This window comes from Macrobrachium rosenbergii, chromosome 24 (assembly GCF_040412425.1).
Source record: "Macrobrachium rosenbergii isolate ZJJX-2024 chromosome 24, ASM4041242v1, whole genome shotgun sequence".
In the NCBI taxonomy this organism is placed as follows: Eukaryota; Metazoa; Arthropoda; class Malacostraca; order Decapoda; family Palaemonidae; genus Macrobrachium; species Macrobrachium rosenbergii.
Window position 1 is genome coordinate 18445121 of NC_089764.1, and position 25000 is coordinate 18470120.

Consider the following 25000-nt stretch of genomic DNA (forward strand, 5'->3'; position numbering starts at 1 on the left):
AAACAGAGTCATGTTTAAATCAAATTGTTCTGTTATGTGTAGACAGAATCGGCCTTTTTAAGATCCACGGTTTTGCAATGAAGACAAGTTAAAGCTGACAAAGATGCGCTAGTCTGGTCTTTTAAAATTCAGCACAGGTGGGACGAGCGCTCCGTCTTTTTCTATCCCACTCCCGAAGGAGTTGAGGAAAAGAATGGAAGGGTGGCAGGGGGCGTGTGGGGTTGGTGGATAAACTAGTGCGACCCAACTTGGAAAGAAGCAACTTACCAATCTATACAAAAGTCCATATATAACTGCCAATTAATCCCAGGGCGACATCCACAATAATAAATAAGAAAAAAATGCGCCTAAGTTTCTTCAGAGCAATAGAGTTTTCTGTACAGCGTATAATACTGTATGAGCCGCGGCCCATGCAACTTTCAGCCGGTGGTGGCATGTCCTATAGCGTTGCCAGACGCACGATCATGGATAACTTTAACCTTAAATCAAATGAAAGCTACTGAGGCTAGAGGGCTGCAATTTGGTATGTTTGATGATTGGAGGGTGAATGATCAACAAATCAACTTGCGGCCCTCTAAACTCAGTAGTTTTCAAGATCTGAGGGCGGACAGAAAAAATGTGTGGACAGAAAAAGTGCGGACGGACAGACAAAGCCATTTTAATAGTTTTCTTTTACAGAAAACTAAAAAGCGTCTTTTGACCGTTTTTTGTTTTAATTTATCATGTTCGCTGCGACACTATATATATATATATATATATATATATATATATATATATATATATATATATATATATATATATATATATATATATATATATATATATATATATATATATATATATATATATATATATATATATATACATATATATATATATATATATATATATATATATAAATATATATATATATATATATAAATAAAATATGAATTTGAATTTTTTATTTATAAAGATCAGTGAAAGAGAGTATGCCTTTTCATCAGATCATTGTGCAAGCCACTGAGACGATAAACTACACTGACAGGATGGCGCTCTCTCTCTCTCTCTCTCTCTCTCTCTCTCTCTCTCTCTCTGGACACGAATTCTTATGTAGCAACCACACGGAATATGAGTGTAACTTTCTCTCTTTATTGGGCATAAGTTAAGTCTATAAAATAATGATTAATATTTCTCTCTACCTCTCTCTTTCTTTCGTTGCTATTTCTCGATATAAAGCGTTGTATTCCAGTCATTTGTTTTAAATTTCTTTTTCTTTTGTTCCCCAGACAGAATGATATTTCATAACTGTGCAATCAAGAAAACCTCCCGATTTCCTCAAAAAAAAAAAAGATAAAATCATTAAAATAAAGGAATAAACAGATGATAAGATTCAGAAAACACAGGTGGCATACACGTGGCATACACACGATCCCAATTTTTTTTACGAGAAATAAGGAAATATTCAATATAAACGAAATGATAGCTGTTGAATTAATAGTACGAGTATAAGCCGACCAGGTATAGTACATGTTGTTCCACGTCCTTTATAAAAATCGTGATTAATGACAGTAGCCCGAATGATAAGTGATTACAAGTGATTACTGGTCCAAGAGAATGATTAATTGTGGCATACGCACGCTTCCCTTTCCTTGAGAACCTTTTATTTTTTTGAGGAACAACCTACCATTTCTAAACTCCAACATTTATACTATCACTCGTATAGGGAGTAACTGAATAAAATAATGACCAGTTAAAGACGTCTCGTTGTAAAATAAAGCATTTTATATATTTTGTCGCCAGTGGATTTTACTATCACTGATCTAAATCACTTTCCGTATGGCGTCATAAATAACAGAGTGGGGAAACACTGGATATGTACCTATCCAGTAGCATTTTACAAAAACAGCTGTCTCCTCCCGGTAGACGGTTAAGGATGGATGGATAGATAGTTGGATGAAGTACCGGGCATGGGAAGATGGGAGAGCGGGTGGGGGAGCCTGTTAAGGGGAGAGAGGGGTGTAGGATTGGGAGAACAGGATTCCCCCAAGGGAAGCGCCCCAAGGTCTTCCAGTTCCTTCAGAGTCCCTCGGTCCTCATCTTCATCGTCAGTCCGGAAGTGAGGAAAATTTTCCAACTCATCCTTTCTTTTAATTTATCCTTACCTGAATTCAATTTATTTCTAAGTCTTGCTTCAGTTTCAAATGAATCAAATCATTTTACTTTCATACTTACAATTTATCAGTTTTCTGTTAAAGAAAACTATTGTGCCGGCTTTGTCTGTCCGTCAGCAGTTTTTCTGTCCGCACTTTTTCTGTCCGTACTTTTCTGTCCGTACTTTTTCCGTCCGCACTTTTTCTGTCCGTACTTTTTCCGTCCGCACTTTTTCTGTCCGTACTTTTTCTGTCCGCCCTCAGATCTTAAAAAATACTGAGGCTAGAGGGCTGCAAATTGTTATGTTGATCATCCACCCTCCAATCATCAAACAGACCAAATTGCAGCCGTCTAGCCTCAGTAGTTTCTATTTTAGTTAAGGATAAAGTTAGCCACAATCGTGCACTAACAACGATATAGGACAGGCCACCACCGGACCGCTGTTAAAGTTTCATGGGCCGCGGTTCATACAGCATTACCGAGACCACCTAAAGATAGATCTGTTTTCGGTGGCCTTGATCATACGCTGCACAGAAAACTCGAACTGCGCCGAAGAAACTTCAGCGCATTTTTTACTTGTTATAATATTGCTCCTACTACAATAAAACTAGTAAAGACTCATCCTCAGGTCTCTTATCTGGAGGCTAAGAGATAATTCACGATTATTGACAGGTGTAGGAGACAGAGAACGAGACAAAAAAAAAAAAAAAAGGGTTAATAACAGGATAGAAGAACTGGCGTCCCTTCTGTTTAAGCGATGGTAATAAATACTGGACAAAAGGAGGACGTCGAAAATTAATGAAAAGTTGATTGTAAAATGAAGTGTTCACGATTCTTTACGACGCGAGCGTGGTTCAAATTCGAGTGAGTCTCTCTCTCTCTCTCTCTCTCTTTACGCGTGCATGCAAACGCGTGACCATCACAACACAGTTCCAACACACACACACACCACACACACACACATATATATATATATAAATATATAAATATATATATATATATATATATATATATATATATATATATATATATATATATATATATATATATATATATATATATATATATATATATATATATATATATATATATTATATATGTGTGTGTGTGTGTGCACACGCACGCAACGCATACACACAAACATCGCTGTCCTGATTTTTTTATTTATAAAAACTTCCTTTATGGGACAGGCAGTCCATGCAGACGCAATCTCTCCGCACTTCCACCTCTATTAATAACACTAACGACTACTAAAGACATTTATGACACCCACTTATGACATTCATCACATAACGCTCACAACCGCAAAATCCTCTTATCTGTATCAGCCACTTACGATAATATCGACCCGTCATGGAAGAAACCACAAAATTCACACTCCCGGGGAATTTGCAACTGAAATTACACATTCATTTGACTTCATTTCAGGTGTAGGATGTCTACGTTACGGTTTTCTGAATTATGGTTTTGGATTCCCGAATGTTTATGAGCGATGAGTGGAATGTTCTGTCTTAGGGATTTTTGCATGAATATGTCATGTTATCATATGAAGAAGGTCACGCTGTTCTCTATATAGTTTGCCAATTTTTTTAATTTGTAATAAAAACTTACAATATTTATACTTTTACTGATGTAAAGCATTTTGTATGATATAATTTTTAACCCTTGACACTTGCTTCCTGACGCTAACCACTTTCAAATCTAATTGCAGTAGTTACACCCAAACTGAAATTGACGATGGAGATGGCTCCAGTCTTGTTGAAAAGGAATCTTTCTTAAATATAAATTCAACAACTTGGTTTCAAAGGACCCAACACCAATGCTGATGCTGATGATGATTTAAGAAAACTGGTGAGTCATGGGTTTAGTGTTCTGTAACTTCTCTAGTTAAAACAAGTTAATGACCTATTGGGCTTGTTTAATACGACAGTTTGTTCATGAAGCTATAAATTACATTAGTAAAGTTTAAAAGAATTCAACCAAACCTCCAAAAGCTCCACTTACCAACCCCAATTGACAACAGTGGTCAATCCATTTAACCCAATTCACCCCAATCTTGACTCAAGATTCTCTCGAAGAAAACGAGGAAAAAAATTGAAGGGTTCCTCAGCCGTGACCCTTTTGACAGAATGAGGTTTGTTCTGAAAAAAAAAACTATGAATTCGTTATTGCCAGTCTGTTTCTCTTTTCCCTGATTAATGTTCAAGATGGCAGCTTTAATTAGAGACTAACTTATGATGGGTAGTGCGGGTATTTATACATACATACATACATACATATATATACAGGTGTATACTAAATATATATATACTATATATTATATATAAACATATATATATATATAAACATATATATGTATATATTACACATTCAATAAAACACATACACATGCACAAACACACACACACACATACATATATTATATATATATATATATATATATATATATATATATATATATATATATATATATATATATATATATATATATATATTGATGATGTTAAGATATAGTAAATTTTCCAAAATACAATGAATTACTGATTCTTCTGGTCCTGAAGATTAGGTAGAAAACAAAAGATAACCAGTCTAAATAATGGAAAAGTCGTGTGTGTGTGTGTGAGAGAGAGAGAGAGAGAGAGAGAGAGAGAGAGAGAGAGAGAGAGAGAGAGAGAGAGAGAGAGAGAGAGAGAGAGGTTTCGTAAGGCCGTAAGAAGACAAAATGAGAAAAGCCAGTGAAAGTGAGGTAAGGCCGTGAGAAAACAGTGAGACTTATCAGAGAGATGACTCGAAAAAAGTGGAAGATGCTAATTTTTCTCTTACACCTTGTTAAAATCCCCATTTGGGAGGTGCTGCTTAAAATGCTTTTAATGATTTTAATACTGTTATATTTAAAGAACTGGGAAGGTTAAATCTGGATAATGTTTCTCTTCCTTCTTCAAGGCTTTTACAGATTGACATGCATACCCTCGCAGTTCTGAATGCAAGAGGATGAATGAAAAACGGATTGGGGTTGAAGACTTTTAGGTGGAGGTTGTACATGAGAATGTGAGAAATTCAAGGAGGGATTGTACAGCCAGCACGAAATCTTTTCACGTATAAGAAGGTAAGAAGAGGAAAACGAAGCAGAAAATGGCAGGATGAGGAAAAGAAATTTAATTAAAGGGAGTTTATTTTCCATTTTAGTGACAAGAAAAACTGCGCAAGGGGTAAAGTATCAAGAGGAAACTAAGTAAGAAAAGAGGGCGAACAGTTTATTGAGGAAAATAAAAGCAGATTAGAAGGCCCGGTATAGCTGGATCTTAGAACTGAAGACGCAGGCAGCGAAATATAATTCTGTGGATGGGGTGAATTTTCTGGAAATATTTATTTGTTGAACGTGGAAGATTGCAAAGGCAAGAATGAAAGGACTTAAAACGACATTGAAAATAGTTGTGGAAATGGCTGTCGAGTAAGTTCAGATGGCAAATAAAAGGTTGGAAAGCATAATGTCGGGAGAGGTTAGCACTTTGCCAGTGGAATGCTGTAGTACAGAAGACACGGTTTGACTGAGTTCATGGTCACGATCTGTAAGGTATGCCTGAATCAGATTAAGGTTCCATAGCAATTTGTGAGGGAAGTGATAATACTGTCCATTTCTGTAAGAGTACAGATGATCAAGGTTACGTTTACAGAGGCATGGTGTCACCTACTATATCAGAGATAATGTACAGTAAACTTTTGTTGAATAGAGCACTGTGTGCCTGTGTTGATGTACTCGTATGTGTGTTTGTATTCACGCAAACTTGTGTAAAAGCCTTTAAAAAGAAACTGATAACATACCTGACATCAATAAGACAGACACGAATCAAATATAAGAATATCACATATCCTGTTGCGTTAAAATGATATTTGTCTGCGAGTAATTGTCTGAATAGGATAAAAAAAATTAGGCCTACACAGAAAGCTAGAATAAATATTTTATTCTGGAATTTTAGTTTTCTGTAAAAAAAAAAAAACTGTCTGTCTGTCCGTCCGCACTTTATTCTGTCCGCACTTTTTTTCTGTCTGCACTTTTTCCTGTCCGCACTTTTTCCTCTCCGTCCTCAGACCTTAAAAACTACTGAGGCTAGAGGGCTGCAAATTGGTATGTTGATCATCCACCCTCCAATCATCAAACATATCAAATTGCAGCCCCTAGCCTCAGGAGTTTTTATTTTATTTCAGGTTAAATTAGCCGTGATCGTGCTTCTGGCAACGATATAGGATAGGCCACCACCGGGCCGTGGTTAAAGTTTCAAGAGCCGTGGCTCATACAGCATTATACCGAGACACCGAAAGATTGATCTATTTTTGGTGGCCTTGATTATACGCTGTAGAGGCTGTATAGAAAACTCGACTGCGCCGAAGACACTTCGGCGCATTTTTTATTCTAGTTAACGATACTGGGTAACTAAACTTGTAATTTCATGGACATTAAAGTTTAGGGGAAAAGCTCATTGTTCGACAGATTAATGAAAAACTGATATAGGTGTATTAATATTCATCTCCAGGTATACTGACAAAATATTTAAAAGCAGTCACTTCAGGATTAATTTTTGTTCTACTATAGTGGGAATTTCGTTCTCTTAACATGGCCCTATTGATGTGTGTCCAATATCGACGTTCATCTTGGAAATTGTGGAAGTTCGGAGAGGTCAGAGTTCAAGAAGAATATATATAATATGAAGAATTTACATGCCGAATTATATCCTTCAGAACTTTGTGAAGCCACGAAATTGGTGAAGAGGAGATCTATATCAAGTCATTTGAGGACTCCTAACAATTTCCTAAACCTGCTATCTAAGCAATCATAAACCTGGTTTTTATAAATTCTAGATGCGCCTCCTACTCATTTCTAGACATTTAATAACTTCGAAATATCTCCTAAACGCATTTAATCCTGGCATCTGAGCAGTCATACTCTTAAAAACCTTCTGAGTATTTCGGAAATATCTGTCAACACTGATACTAAACATACATGAACCTGATTTTGAAAAATATCCTTAAATTTGCATTCTATTTTAACCTTTCTGGGACCTGGCATATACGAGCTACTAAATCTGGCTGAAAACTCACTGAAAACGGTTTCTAAAACAACACTAAACTTGGTCGCTAACCACTATCAAAATGGCCTCTTAGCTCCACTGGGTACACAGTTCTAATTCCAAAACCTGGTTTCTAAGCTCTCCTCTGAGCTTTTTTCAAAACTTATCGTCTAAGCATTACTAATCCTGGATTTTAAACAATGCATAATTTGTCTTTACGCACTCTAAAAATCTGGTTTCTAAGCACTCTTGGGCAAAAACCAGTCTATGTACTGGAAAGAATCGCTTTTTAAAAGCTGCTGACAGCCTTGGCAGGTAAAGTTGGCAGCCGGTAAAATGATTGTGCTTGTTAATAAGAGACTGTTAATATTTGTTTGCGCTTTCTACCATCATGTCAGCATCTAATTTACATATGAAGATTCATGGTGAGAGAGACTTGTAAATATGTACATATTTCAAGCTTCTTAAAGAGTGTAAATGTTTTTTGTTACAGCAACAACAACAAAAACAACAACAACAAATAAATAATAATAATAATAATAATAATAATAATAATAATAATAATAATAATAATATTATTATTATTATTATTATTATAAACAACTGTACATTACCAAAGAAGCGTGACGGAAACTGAGAGAGAGAGAGAGAGAGAGAGAGAGAGAGAGAGAGAGAGAGAGAGAGAGAGAGAGAGAGAGAGAGAGAGAGAGGAATTCTCTTATCAAGAATCTCCCCTGTGATACAAGGCAATATCAACATGAAACGCAATTAATATAAAAATTACAGCTAAGCAAACATCCTGACTGCGGCCGCTCCCATACCCCAACTTTCTAAAAAGGATTTCATTTTCTTCTTTATTTTGACAAGACCCGACAATGTAGACGGAGGTGATGCGAACGTGGTTATTAACTCTGACACCGCGATTTTTTGCGGAGTCAGTTACTGCGAGAGATATAAAATTTTGCTGTCAGACCAGTTTTACAACAGGTAATGCCACGACTCGAGGAGATAAAAAAAAAAAAAAAATAAACAAACAAGAAATAAGTTCGGAAATGCTAATATGCATCACCGTTCAATGATCGTTAAGTTTCAGCCGAGAAGTGAGAGTTCAGTATTACACAAATAATGTTTACAGAGATGTTTACATAATGACTGGGTCTAGCTTGTTCTCTCTCTCTCTCTCTCTCTCTCTCTCTCTCTCTCTCTCTTCCACAGACAGTGGGGACTCCTGGAAATCTGGCTACGGTAAAAATGTGACTTATGGTATTAATTAAAAAATGATCTTTTGTTTTTATCTGATGTACACTCCGGTCATTCGATTTAAACTGTGAATTATAGAAAAAGAAACTGAGTTTTTAAAATATTTTTGTTCAATTTTCATCTCCGAGAAAAATTTCTAACTCAAATCATACAAAAAACTCCACCATTACGGTGATCTTTTTCGTAAAATGAGTTCTGATAACTATGCACTTACGCGAAGATTATTATTTTTATTTTAATTTTATTAACAAATTTTCTGATAACAATTCATTTAATGACTCTTTGGTATTAATGTAGCTAATTCTTAACCCCCACCCCCAACTGCCCTATAAAAAGAACAAAGTAATTGCGGATCTGACATTTCTTTTAGGAATATTGGGAAAAGACAAAAATGCCTTTTAACTGACCAACAGAAAATTATCATGAAACTAAATATTTGTCAGCGTAAATTTAGGTGAGAGAATTGATTAATGTCTATTAACGAAAAAAAAAATAATTTACATTTTCAATTATTCTGTGATCATCGAATATGACACTGTTTTCAGGATACTGTCTCAAAATAATAATAAAAAAAAAAAATAACGACGGATGTACTACGAACGCTGACAAAGGAAGAATGAGTGACTGATTTAACAAAAACAAATAAAGCAAGAATTGCGTCCAAAGCTGTCGTGATCATCGCCTGGTAAGAAAATTGCTTAGGAAAGTTATGTGACAGCTATAAAATATTTCACTGCGATTCCTTTGTTTCATTAAAGCAGCGTGGATGGAGAAAGACAATTCAATAAAATTTTTATTAGAAATTAAAACCTTCCCGGGTTTTGGTATGTTTATTATTCCGTATTGACTAAATACATGACTGATAATATTTAAATCATAGCAACCGCAGTTCTTTGTGCGCAGTGAGTCTTCCTTTGTATTTGAAGTAGTTCCTCAACCCCTGAGTCATAAGATCTGGTATGAAAAATGTGGGTTTTTGCTCAGTGTTATGGCAATTATTTAGTGTTAAGTTTTGGTCTGAAAGTATCATAAGGCTATGTATGTTAGCATAAGATTTAGGCCTTTAAGTTATGCTGCAATAAACTTAGTGTTAAGTTTTGGTCTGAAAGTATCATAAGGCTATGTATGTTAGCATAAGATTTAGGCCTTTAAGTTATACTGCAATAAATTTAACGTCAGGTTATGGTCTGAAAGTATCATAAGGCTATGTTAGCATAAGATTCAGGCCTTTCAGTTTACTACAATAAATTTAGTGTAAAGTTATGGTCTGAAAGTATCATAAAGCTATGTTAGCATAAGATTTAGGCCTTTAGGTTATACTGCAATAAATTCAGTGTAAAGTTATGGTCTGAAAGTATCATAAAACTAGGTTAGCATAAGATTTAGGCCTTTAAGTTATACTGCAATAAATTTAGTGTAAAGTTATGGTCTGAAAGTATCATAAAGCTATGTTAGCATAAGATTTAGGCCTTTAAGTTATACTGCAATAAATTTAATGTCAGGTTATGGTCTGAAAGTATCATAAGGCAATGTCAGCATAAGATTTAGACCTTTAAGTTATACTGCAATAAATTTCAGTCGACAAATCCTTATGTCGCATAATTTGATCATAAATATGAGAGTGCTATTAGATGTAGTTCGCGAAAATATTAGTTCTAGAGATGACCAGCTATAGGTTAGGTCATCAAGGGTTACGAATTTATATAATCCTTAATTCTGTGACTCATGAGACTTTGCAAGCATCAGATTCTAAGCCCCTAAGTAAATGAGGTCCATACAAGCAAATAAAGCAACTACAACAGGTCCATGATTGAGTAATGTCACAGACATTTAATTTAATAGCTAATGGGAAATATTTTCTTTGTAGAGATATGCATGCAGTAACAATAAATTTCTAAATTTCTAACTACGAATGGTAAATGTAAACTGAATGTAAATCTGTGCGAATGTTTGCACTTCTGTAAGTGCATATAAACGGCGTAGGTGTGGTTGAAACACAGATTTTATGTGAAGTTTTGGTCGCACTAGAAACAGCACAATAACTGCTTACAGTAACTTTATAAGGGAAGTAACAATTACCACAGATACCCACGTGCATAAGCTCCATAAGTCTTGTATAAATACACACACACACATACATATATATATATATGTGTATATATATAATATATATATATACTGAAATTTTTATCACACCGTATTTTTTAGTCTTGTATAAATACACGTCAACACAATAGGCATACATATTCATCATATATAAATTCCTTCGGCGACAATTCTCCAACGGAGATATACTAGGTATAATTTCTGATATTATTTATAAATATAATATATATATATATATATATATATATATATATATATATATATATATATATATATATATATATATATATAGAGAGAGAGAGAGAGATAGAGAGAGAGAGAGAGAGAGAGAGAGAGAGAGATTGAGAGAGGAGAGAGAGAGAGAGAGAGAGAGAGAAACAAAAGAACAGATTACACATGGGTTGTAGAGACTGACACTTTCCACAAAAAAAAATAATAATAATAATAAAATAACCCTGCTCCCTCCCGCACTGACAGACATGCAGACAAAGAAATACGAAGCTATAACAGTCCATCACATATCGACTTGGCTTGAAAGAAGAAGAAGAAGAAGAGAAAAAAAAAAAAGAAAAAGGAAAGAGAAAGAAAGAAAGCACGTCCTGTTATTTTCTCTGCCATCGTCATGACAACAGGCCGCACCAAACACTTCTCTCTATCGGGTGTGATAGTTTCATTAAATAGATTAATGCCGGGGCGAGCTCGTGCAAAAGCCTTTACGATTCCGTGCCGTCGGCAGCCGAATGCAAATACGACTCTTGTTTGCAAATCGCGAACGCGCCAGCGAGTCTGGCCAGAGGGGGCTCCGGCAACGCTTGCCAATCAATTGGAGAGGGACCGCCCCTTCCTCCCGCTCTGCACGCCCATTGGCCTGTGCTCAAGACCTGCACTCCGAATTGGTTGATATTGCCGTGATATCTGGCGAGGGGGCGTGGTCTCCGCTTCGCGATCTTTTTTTTTCTTTTCTTTTCTTCTTATATATCCTTTAAGCATATTCGCATTTTTGTTTACTACATGGCTGTGAGGTAAATGTGCATTATTAGTGTGGTGTCTGTGTGTGTGTGTGTGTCTGTGCGCTTGTGTCTGCATAATCTGAGTCTTGAAATGGAATTTCTCATTTTAAATTAAGAGAAAACAAATAATCTGAATTGCAACCTACTCGCATTAATCATGATGATTTCACATAATTTTACATAATATTTCCAACTCAAGGTCTTTTCACTTTAATAAGGGCGGTGACAGAGGGTGCTGCCCCTCTGGTTTTCGTCAAATACTCATGGGATGAGGCTGCAAGACCCATGCCTTACCCAATAGGTGAGGGTTAATTGTACCAACGTTACATATATATATATATATATATATATATATATATATATATATATATATATATATATATATATATATATATATATATTATATATAAAGTTATCATAGGCTATGTCATTTTCCCACCTCAGCAAGTCTTTTGGGGTGAGGTTGCGAGTCCCTGAAGACACTGGTATGCAGTTGCATATGGGTGGAGCTGTGGGGAGGCAGACACGATCCGTAAATCTAGTAAAAGTGAGCCGTGCATTGCTCAGCAAAGCCAAGGCTCCTACTCTGTCTGTGGTATTGAGTGCTTGTTTTTATTCACAATGGGATTAATTTTACAGAGAAATAAAATAAGACCTTGAAGTATTATACCTTTATAATCTCTTCTATCTCTCTTTCTCTCTATCTGTCTGTCTGTCTGTCTCCCACACACATATATATACATACATACATATACACATTCACGTACATTACATACACACACACACACACATATATATGTATATATATACATATATAAATGTATATTATATATATATATATATATATATATACATATATATATATATATATATATATATATATATATATATATATATATATATACACACACACAATCATGTACTTATAAAGACATACTTAAAAAAAAAAATAAATCTCAAACTAAATTCTGAAAGAGAAATCTATGTCCCTTTTTTCTGATACACAAACCACGACTAATGCCGAGGAATTACGAAGTACTGCAGTGCCGTACCGTATTTTGTAAATATCCAATATTATCCCAATTACCCTGCTTTGTGTCTCGACTTGTCGTGCGCTGTCTTTTGTACACAGTTATAATACCCTGCTGATACTCCGAAGCTAAGAGAGGCTTTATTATTAATGGGGGCATCGATCCCCGTCCCGTGGTACGTATGTTTAGATTTATATTTTATCAACTCTTCCTTTGTTTCTTTCTTTCTTCTTTTTTTCTTAGAGGATTGTTAGTCGAGTCAAGGGTCTTTTGTTTTGCTCCAAGACGATCAATGCCATTAACAAAAAACAGTTTTAATGATTTTTAGTTTTGTTTTGCTCTAAGCATTATGTAGAGGATGGTTAAATATTAAAAAATGTTATCCTCAAACTTCAGCTACTTTTATTGATGAAGACATTGCCTCATTATGGAAAGCCTGCAGATATGCTTGATTGGTAATCTATAAGACCATTAATATATTTAATTTACTTCACTGTCTTTAGTGAATAAAAAAATGGAGGGAAAATATTAGAAAGCAATATTATTAAATATAAAATAATTAGTAAAAATACTAAGTAAAAAATATTTCACTATCTTATAGTATAAAGCATAAGGTTATCTTTTCAACGCATAACAAAATCAACATGTTTGCTGTTTATGAAAATACGTAAAGGTGAATACATTTTCCGTCCTAATATATACGATAACTTAGAACCTTTTTGGTTAATTTTACTGAAGTAACTTGATTTTCCCCAGCAACCCATAGTATCCTTTTAGCAAAATCGAACAAAATTCAAACAAGTACAAATATTAAGTAAGAACATTTCAATATAATATCATAATGACGACATGAAATGAATGCGTGTCATTTTAAAACTTAACTTAGAGTATGAACTTCACTCATCGCAAAACAGGTTTCATAAATTATATGAAGTGCTTTGTAAATTGAATAAAAAAAAATACTCAGCGACGTGCAAAAAAAGTATTCGCGTGTTACACGAAAAAGGCCTCATTAATGGAAGAAAAGGATTAGCAAATTCCTAAATGAATTTGACGGAATACAAAAAATATATCCTCCAACATTGCTCTCCTTACAGAGAAGCCTGGAAATAAGTGCAAGTGCTAAAATGAATAAACTTTATAGAAATCTCGACAAATGCAATCCCGTGTTGAAGATAGCAGACGCGGTATCAGGTATACCAGGAAAAATTTTACCTGCTATCATGTCAGTTATCTTCCAATTGTCGTGATTTCTATAGAGTTTATTCATTTAAGCACCTGCACTTATTTCCAGGCTTCTCTGTGCGTGGTGCAGAAGTAATGAAGTTTTATGTGGAAATGTTCTTTAATGGACGTCTGCACTTGTTTTAACTTGATTCGTTTTGACTATAATGATATTCTTAGTTGAAGAAAATCGAGTCATATCAGTAAAATATAAAAAAAAAAGTCATAAGTTATCATATATGTTAGGAAAAAAATGTATTCACCTTTTCGTATTTATATAAACATCCAACATGTTGATTTTGTTATGCACTAACAAGATCACCTCATGCAATTTTCATTTTTTATTTGATACATTTAATATCTTCACAAAAACTTTTACTAGGACCGTGAACCGTTCCCGGTCCTCTGCATGAAGGGAAAAGAATAAAAAAAAAAAAAAAAAAAAAAAAACAGAACTTGGGACTCCAGTTCACCCACCTAAAGACTTGGAGAAACTGGAAGGCTGTGCCCTTCTGAAGTCAACCCCCCTAAAGAGGAAAAGCGCTTGTTACGAAAAGAAAACTAAACACACACCAATATATATATATATATATATATATATATATATATATATATATATATATATATATATGTGTGTGTGTGTGTGTGTGTGTGTAGATAATTTTTACAATCATTATCATCCTAATCTTTACTATCTTTCCTCCCTATGCCTTATTATGACAAGTCATAATAATTTCTTTTTTACCCATATATTTACATGGCTGAAGGCTTTAAAAATTTGCCAAAGTTTTCCAAAATAACGAGAATTTCCAGATTATATTGCAAATGCCTTATATTTTACGTTTCGTCTTCCGTTTGCTTTACACTATTTCATCTTACAGTACAGGCTGTTCACTCCAGAAAAAAAAAAAGATTTAACGTTTCCCAGCAACTGATGCTGAATGACAGGTCAAACGTAATGCTTGCCCTCATAACCCGACCTTGCCCAAGAAGCGTTACCACCCAAAACATGGCTGTGGCTTTCTCTCGCTCCCAGGTAGACATAAAGCCACAAATTCCTAACCAAAAGCCCACCACAATATTCATTCGGCTACGGAGGTGCCTGTGTTGCTGTTTGAAGTAAAAAGCATATATTTTCGAGACAAACGTTTTGTGTAATGAAAAGAAAATTGTATTTAAGTGCTAATAAAAGCTATATATCGAACACTATGCTTCTAAACCAGTGACGGATGGGTTGGCACTTAGGAAATAATAGGAAAGATATTGCAAACTGGAATTTAGAACTTCTGTTGATGTTTGAAGTTTTAATGAGTATAAAATTACGTTTACAGAGAGATACTTTGTTTAGTAAGCCAACCTGAAGAGAGAGAGAGAGAGAGAGAGAGAGAGAGAGAGAGAGAGAGAGAGAGAGAGAGAGAGAGAGAGAGAGAGAGGGGGTGGTGAATCATGTTTCCTCAAAAAAAAAAAAAAAAAAAAAAAAAACGGGGAACAACAGTCATTGCCCTGTTTCATGTATCTACACAGACATCTCATCAATAACGTGGCAACGTGCCTATGGGCATTGCGCAGTCACCTCTATTCAACATGGGCACTCTTGCTTCAAGGATATTACTGTAAGTTCTCGCCATTCCGACGCTTCTGCCATAGGCTACCAAACTGCCAGAACTTTGGGACTTCTTAAGATTTCCCTCCCAATTCACCTTCCAACTTCCACTTTATGCACTTTAATCTATACTCTCCCATTCTCTTAAGATGAACAATGGCCTCAAAACAGTAATCTCTCTATTCACCCAAGCCAATAATGACCTTCTGTTCTATATATTCCTAACATTCTCACCTGGGACAAACCATCTTAAAAGTGTATCACACGAACACTATACTTCACCGTGTTCCACAGTTTTTTATATTTGGTTTGAGGTCAAGGTGAGATGGTTCAAGAAGCTTCCCTTCCATCATAGCTTTTGCCTCTTCAGACATTCCTCTATCCCTCCTTTACAGACCTCTGTTAACTCCCTTGTTTCATTGAGACTTTACCTCCAAACTACTTTACAAGTGAAATGTTTCAGACATCCAAAATTCGTTAATAAATCTAACATCTATGTCCCTTTACCCTCACAAAAATACTTCTATTAAAATTCACCTCCAAATGTATCCCTCATAAACACTGTCATACTTATTCCCTCACAAGTCCTGGCAGCTTCTCTTCACCATCGCCAATGTAAACTGTATAATGTGTAAACATCAGTCTTCCTAAAGTATATTCATATCACTTTTAAAATATTACAGACTTTTGTCATTACTTAATTCATAACATCTAACAGAAATGCAGGCGTAACACTTTCCAATCTACATACACTAATGCAAGGCTTATTTTTCTTCTGTTATAAACCTTCTAATTCTTTGCAAAAAATGACTTATTACGCATTATAGTCTTTATATGATCCAAATAGCTTCTTAATCCTATTATCATCAGGTTTTATTATAAATATATATATATATATATATATATATATATATATATATATATATATATATATATATATATATATGCAATCATACAATCACACACACATATATATATATATAATATATTTATAAACATTTATATATATACATATATCAATGACTAATAAACAATGTAATCTATTGGCAATAAACTTCAAATTCCTTTTACAGCTACTTCTCGTGTTTTTAACTACTAGTTTCATGAGACTTCAATTCAATCCTAAATTGTTGCATTCTCTCCCGCGATTTCATTTTACGTGTCTAAACAAACCTACCTTATGAATACAGTCTATATGCAAATTTCCAATGTGATGACCAATACAAAAAATGAATATTTTCTTGTACTAAGATGAGCAAGTATTAAAAGTGTCATGGAATTTTCATTCACCTGTAGCAACAAATAAAAAAAAAATCAATTACTGAAAAGAAAAAGACATTAATAAAAAGTTTGTTCTTGTACACTTGGAGAAATTTCTCCTTAACTAATAATAACAATTCCAGTCGTTATATCTAGTGACACCTCAAAACTCAGGGAACATAACATACTTATTTTGGAAACATGGAGTAGAGGCTTCATTGTGTACAATCGTTGAGTTAGGAAAGAAATAACTGACAGATAAAAGACTGAAAATAATTGAGGGTTTTAAGCTTAGTTATCAGTGAGGACGTTAGGATTACTGAAAGTTCAGAGTGCAATATCATGAGGAAAAATTAAGGCGATGTGATCAAGAGGTATTTTCTATAACGGGAGAAATTCTCTATCAGATTTTCAATGACTTTTTCTCTCTTTCTCATATATATGTATATATACAGAATATACACATACATATATATATTATATATATATATATATATATATATATATATATATATATATATATATATATATGATTATTATCACTTTTTTACGTGACTTCTCACACTCTGTATCAGTCCTTCGTCAATAGCTTGGAAATAAAGTCGAAACCGGTCAGGACCTACACCCCCACTTCTTATTTTTCACTTGTGGTAATGTGTGATATATATATATATATATATATATATATATATATATATATATATATATATATATATATATATATATATATATATTATATATATATATATATATATATTACTTTCAACACTCGAAGTTCAGTGAAAAAGACGCAAATATTCGGAAAACAATAAAAACTGGAAACCATTAATATAATGTTATGTATAAAATATATAAAAAATATTATCACTTAATAAGCAAGGTCATCTGTTGATCATCCACTCGAAATTACTTTTACAATTGATTCATACCGATTTAACTGCTAGTTTCATGAAACTTCAATATTCACTCCTAAACTATGACATTTTTTGTTTTTTTGTGATTTCATTTCAAGTGTCCAAACAATTATTTCTTTTATGCATATACATAGATTTACAATATGACTGCCATTGCAGAAAATGACTGAAATTTAAAGCTTCTAAGTTACAAATTTATTTTCTTGAACTCAAATGAGTAAACATTAAAACTGCAATGGAATTCTGATCTTGCTGTAACAGCAAATAAATCACACACTGAAAGACGAACATTTGTAAAAAAATTTGTTCATGTACACTTGGAGAAATTTCTTCATCTTAGCTAGTAATAAGAATTCCGATCGTTAGAACTAGTGACACATCAAAACTCAGAGGACATAAGGTTGATTTTGAAAGGATAGTCAAGGTTTCTTTGTGTACAACGGGTAAGTAAGGAAAGTAATGACTGATAAAAAATACCTAAAAATAATTGAGGTTTCACGCTTTGTAATCAGTGAGGATGTCAAGATTACGGAAAATTCTGAGCCCGATAGCGCGAGAGAAATTAAAAAAAGCGATGTGATCAATAGGTATTTTCAAGAACTTTTCAATAATTTTCAATTTTCATCTCTCTCATCTCTGTCTGTCTGTCTGTCTGTCTCTATCTTATGAATAAATAAATAAATAAATTAAATATAATATATATATATATATATATATATATATATATATATATATATATATATATATATATATATATATATATATATATATATATATATATATATATATATATATATATATATATATATATGTGTGTGTGTGTGTGTGTGTGTGTGTGTGTGTGTGTGTGTTTATGTATGTTTATGTATAAGTATATATATATACAGAAATGTATATATACATATATATACTGTATGTACGAATGTGTGTATGTATATATATAAAATGACTAATATACTCGAAGTTCAGTAAAAATACGGGAGTATTTGGAAAAAAATTACCAGTAACCAAGGTCAAAAAGAACTGGAAACAATTATCACAGAATAAGTAATGAGAATCTAAGTAATGAGAATCTAAAGATTTAGAACACCGGGAGCTTCAGAAACAAACTACTGCTAATACCCAGAAGACAGAACCTATCAGAAGATTGTTCAGATAATAACTGAAACAATTTCACCTTTAATAGGACAACTGTCAACTGTAAGATAAAAATGATACGCGTAAATGGCCAGACAATTACAAGTTACAAGAAGAACGATACGTACTTGCAAGCCGTGATTACAGGAAGCTCTTAACTCAATACAGGAACTTTAAAAATAAACGCTGGAATTTATAACTAAGATAATACCCGCCTATAAACAAGAAACGCTTCAAGTTTAGACCATAATCTCAATCGATAAACAAAAAATATTGAAAATCCAGCGCACAATAAATTTGCATATCAGAAGTGTAAACAATCTCATAATGATTACTGATATTTCAGGAATACAGTGAAATGCTAGATGTTACGTGATAGTCAGTGAGAATTCCAATTATGATATTTCTAGATAATAATTTGTTCTCGTAAATCAAGATAAAAGAAAATCTGATCGAAAACTTGATAAAAGCAAATTTGATTAAATCAAGATAAAAGATTTGATTGCATCCAGATAAAAGGAAATTTGATTAAATCAAGATAAAAGATTTGACTGCATCAAGATAAAAGCAAATTTGATTAAATGAAGATAAAAGCAAATTTGATTAAATAAAAACAAAAGGAAATTTGATTAAATCAAGATAAAATGAAACCCAGTAACATAAACGAGGTCGAATTCTGTTCAGTTTTATATAAGGAGCTAAGAAAATTCTGTATATATACAGTATATATATATATATACATACATATATATGTATATATATATATGTATATATATAAATGAGTGTCATCACTTTATTAGTAGTCATATGGGAAACTAGGCGCTTCAGGTTTTCTTGATTTATACCTATTTCATTCCAGACTTGAAGAAAACATTCTAATTGATGACAGACAACAGACATCCTTAAAAAAAATAGTAACGCACAAAAATTAAGGCATTTTCATTAAAAGGCGGTTATGGAGTGAACCAACCTCAGGGTATGTCCAAAATCAATGTTTTGCCATCACTTCTGATTCTAATTGTGAGAAGGATTAGAGGCTCTTTCGCGGGTCTGCTTATAGGATTACGGAGAGACTTTTTGGAAAGATTTGTCGATCACGGATAGAAGTAAATAACCCTGACGAAAATGATTTAATTCACGGGGCTACGTTCAGCTGAAGTTAGTCAAATCGACAAATATTTGATTAACTTCGTTTAGTTAGAAATATATATATATATATATATATATATATATATATATATAAGTGGGTCCTGATATACATACATACATACACACACACACACACACACACACATATATATATATATATATATATATATATATATATATATATATATATATATATATATATATATATATATATATACCTATATTGTATTTTCTGTGATTCCCGTATTCCGTATGCCTACAGATTCCTCTCGTATATCTTATCTCACATATTGCCTGCAAACGTACCTCGATAAACATGATTTAATCTAACTTAACCTCATTTAAGATAAGTTTTTTCGCATCTGAAAAGAAGTCTACCAACACTTTCAACAGCCAACTTGACGTGTTTATTACTTAACTTCTTTACACTTCAGTAATACGACGAAGATGGAGTTAGGACAAATTCAGTTTTACTGGTGTTTCTGAGTTCGAATCCCACCATAGAAGAAAAAGGTTCTTCATTGATGCCCCATTCAAGATAGGTTAATGTCTTCCAAATAGTGCGAGGAATTCAAGAAGTTTAGTCAATGTGACTAGCAGATTCTATGTATATGCCTACTTGTCCTTGAATTGAAATTTATTGTCATTTGAATAATTTTGACTGGTAAAAATATATCTCGGTTCATTCAAACAGCAGAATATGCTGGACAAAATATAATCACTATAGTAATGAATTGAACTGAAATTTATTGTCATTTGAATAATTTTGATTGGTAAAAATATATCACGGTTTATTCAAACAACAGAATATGCTGGACGAAATATAATCACTATAGTAATGAATTCAGGTATTGCCGACCTTATAACTACAGATGTGGAAGGATGGAATCAGTTCCTTATCTAGAAGCAGCTGACAGTAGAGGGGGCTCTGTCCCCCACACTTATAGCAGAAGGAAAAATAATTTCTTATAAACTGATCGGCCCAGAGGTTTCAGCAACATCTGACGGGTCTGGAAAGGTGAGGGGAGAGAAGGCAAGAAAGAAAGAAAGAAAAAAAAACAGTAACTTGGAGAATTACTTAACGTCATCTGATTAAGGGTTATTCCTAGCACACTCCTGAATTCACAGATCATATACGAATCTGAAAATTCACAGCATAAGATATTTTGCAAGTTAAGGCAGCGGATGTCTGGCAGGATGAATCAGCGTTAAAAGCATTGCTCAGTTAGAAGTAAGTGATGTTACTGAAGAGTGGGTGAGAAAACAGAACCCAGATGAAGCCTTCTTGAAATTACCAGAGAGTCAGTGGTGGGCAGACAACAAGACATGTACAGGTGTTGTACGATTCTGAGAATGAGTTTACAAGAGCTGAGCCATAAATTGAGGTTTGGTCACGAGACCACCCAAGCTTAGAGAAGTAGCTGGTCCGTTCCTACCTTCTTCACTCTTAGTTAATATATATATGTGTATATATATATATATATATATATATATATATATATATACATATACTGTAAATATATATATATATATATATATATATATATATATATATATATATATATATATATATATATATAATATATATATATATATATATATAATATATACATATCCATTTCTAATGACTTCGGTTTTAGCCGTTAGCCTAACTATGAGCACAAGCTTATAAAAATCTCATCCGTCAATCATCGTTTTTTTTTATTCCTAAGATTTTTTTGGGTGGGTTACCATTAAACCGCTTCAAAATCTTTCTAAAGTAATATTATTACCAAAGATTTTCTTGAAATTCACAACCATGGATGTATGGAATTTACCCATTTTTACAAAACAATCTGTAGCTCCCCTAGCCTAAAATGATGTAATGATATACAGAACTATTGTCTTAATATTATCTTAATCCTTCTAATTTTATAAGCTTAAGGGTACATCCACACTGTAGTAAAATATGTCATAAACACACGTCGGCAACTTAACACACATACACAAACATAGATTACAAACAGGTTGAATACATGCCAGCAACAAAACGGTAGTCTTAACCAGTGTTTCGTTTAACTATCCAGCATTTACCCAAGATGCAGTCTCCCCTGAGATGTTTTCAACCTGTTTGCGATATGTATACGACAAGTTGCCGACATGAGTTTATGACGTGTGTCACTTGTAATGCAGACGTAACATAACAAAGTCTCATACCTAATTCTTTTACAGACTTTAAGCAGTGATATTATATAAGTTGCCATTACAACTGCTTAGCACTGAGACAGGGAACGCTTGCTGACTTATTGTACAACTGTTGAAGAACCTTGCCGGCAGTCATGATATTTGATACTCAGAGCATACCTCTATAATGCCACACCTTACTGATGTTATTATCTTTTCGGTTTGTTTGCTCTCTGTGGCTTCATCATTTATGTAATATTTGAACATGTTTGTTTTTATTCGTGTTTTCTTTTCTTTATTTTTTTTTTTTAACATTATGGCATTCTATACTGGGGAAATTTGCTTGCAACATGAATGGCTTCTTGGATCGTTCTACTTTAATAATAATAATAATAATAATAATAATAATAATAATAATAATAATAATAATAATAATAATAATGGTGAAACAAATCCACAGTTATGTATATGTACATATATTTAAGGATAAATTATATATATAATTGTGGATTTGTTTCTCCATTTTAAGACTCGTGCTACTATGAATATTTTAATAATAATAATAATAATAATAATAATAATAATAATAATAATAATAATAATAATGCCTATAAAATAACTAAAAATGCCTCAATTTATTTAATTTTTCCTGTGTTTACAAAAACATTCGCCGTGCAATGAACATCACTGACCTTATTTGCAATAACTATATAATTGGTCAGATCTTCCGGGCGGCATGTAACGTCCCGATGACCAATACTTGTCGTTCTGACTCTCTCCTATATTACCTCACTCTTGAGGGTATTTGAACACTAGTTCTAATGATAGTAACGCAAAGCCATTACTGTGTGTCTGCTATAACACTGACAAAAGCCACGCTCTCATTATGCCACGGATATTTTGTCTATGAATAATCAATTGAGCTATTGCGTAGGTTAAAATGTCTAAGGCTTATAGCTAAACTTGTGCCATACTGAAACGAGTAAAAAATGCGCCGAAGAAACTTCGGCGCAATCGAGCTTCCTCTCCAGCGTATAATCAAGGCCACCGAAAATTGATCTGTCTTTAGGTGGTCTCGGTATGATGCTGTATGAGACACGGCCCATGAAACTTTAAACACGGCCCGGTGGTGGGATGTCCTGTATCGTTGCCAGACGCACGATTATGGCTAACTTTAGCCTTCAATAAAATAAAAACTACTGAGGCTAGAGGGCTGCAATTTGGTATGTTTGATGATTGGAGGGTTGATGATCAACATACCAATTTGCAGCCCCTAGTCTTATTAGTTTTTAAGATCTGAGGGCGGACAGAAAAAGTGCAGACATAAAAAAGTGCGGACGGACAGACAAAGCCGGCACAATAGTTTTCTTTTACAGAAAACTAAAAACGGAAGACACCTAATAAAATGTTGACCTATAAACTGACCTTTTTTTATTTAAAGCAGGTCAAGTTCAAAAACATTTAATTCTGTACCAGCCAAACATAGCGCCGTCTTCTGAATATGTCTAATTATTATAATTCTGGATATTAGATGGAAAATTGATACGAAGTTTGACATTCAGAACTTAATATTTATACATTCCGAAAAACTCTCCAAAGACCTCTGTCACAGTTTCCGAGTAAGGAAAATATCAAAGTTTGGTGATTTACTTTGACCCCTAAACTTGAAAAACAGGACAAGTCCTAAAATATCTTGGAAAAAATTAACCTCCCAGGGACGTTCGTACCATGTTTCATCCAAATCAGAGAAAAATAAATCGGTCTCCTATTGACCTTTGACCTCTAAAATAAATCAAGATCAAAATATTTGTGACCTATATTCAACAACCGCCAAAATACCTCTGCTAAGAGTCATCCAGGTTAGAGGAAACTATAATGATGACTTTTAAAATTACCTTTGGTATAGAAAAATCAGTTATTATTAATATCAAAGAGACTACTTTCGACCCAGCGTAGAATTTTGAAGACCGAAGCCTTCTGTTACAGTTTCTGAGACCTCGAGGATAGTATTCTAACACTTGTCCTTTAAACTGGTTTGTGACACTGAAAAAAAATAGTAAACAACCTGAATGCCATAATAATAATAATAATAATAATAATAATAATAATAATAATAATAATAATAATAATAATAATAATAATAATAATAATAATATGCACGCTATCTGATAACAGCAGAAATAATATCAATAATTATGCAGCCAAAACCAAAAATAGTACAACAACAACAACAACAACAACAACAACAACAACAACAATAATAATAATAATAATAATAATAATAATAATAAATGATATTTATCTATATTCGGGCACAAAGGTATTAATTACGCTCACTCTGTATACAGAATTAACTGTATACAGAATCCTCAGCACATACCTAATGGAACAAAAGCCATTGAGATAAAAAGCCTTTGAGAACTGGTACACCCAAAAAGCTAATCAACATGGCAGCGACCTTTATTGAGGCATTTGGGAAGGAAAACCAAGTGAGTACGTGTATTTTCATTTACTGTAAAACTTATCAGAACCTAACGAAACACCTAGTTTTGTGGACAGAGACCTAAGTCAAAATGGTATACTCTCTATTCTAAGGCTGGTTGCAAATGGCGATAGGATCTTTTCTCTGTGTGCGTCCCTTGCTAGATCCTGATTTTGTAAACAGGAGAGTGTTACTGTTTTGTCCCCTATCTATCTATCTATCTATCTATCTATCTGTCTGTCTGTCTATCTATCTATCTATCTATCTATCTGTCTATCTATCTATCTATCTATCTATCTATCTATCTATCTATCTATCTATCTATCCGGCAAATTACTTTCAATGTCTGTATCCCTTGCTAGTTCCTGATCTGTAAAAAGGGAGGTATTTTTGTTATGTACCCCTGTCTATCTATCTATCTATCTGTCTGTCTGTCTGTCTGTCTGTCTATCTGTCTATCTA